Here is a 277-nt window from a genome sequence, read left to right on the forward strand (position 1 = left end):
GAAGAAGAAGAAGAAGAAGAAGAAGAAGAAGAAGAAGAAGAAGAAGAGGAAGAAGAAGAAGAAGAAGAAGAAGAAGAAGAAGAAGAAAAAGAAGAAGAAGAAGAAGCAGCCTGTCTAAAGCTAGGTTAAGCCGAGGGTAAATTAAGGCTATCTAGTCAATGGTATGATTACTCTAAAGAAAGATATAGTCACCCTTTGCCTGGACTACTGAAATGTTTTTCTAAGCTGTCTTCCTTTTTCTTCTTTTTCCTTCATTGTTCACTATTGGTCAATAAAA

The sequence above is a fragment of the Neomonachus schauinslandi genome, chromosome 2 (assembly GCF_002201575.2).
Source record: "Neomonachus schauinslandi chromosome 2, ASM220157v2, whole genome shotgun sequence".
NCBI classification, from domain to species: Eukaryota; Metazoa; Chordata; class Mammalia; order Carnivora; family Phocidae; genus Neomonachus; species Neomonachus schauinslandi.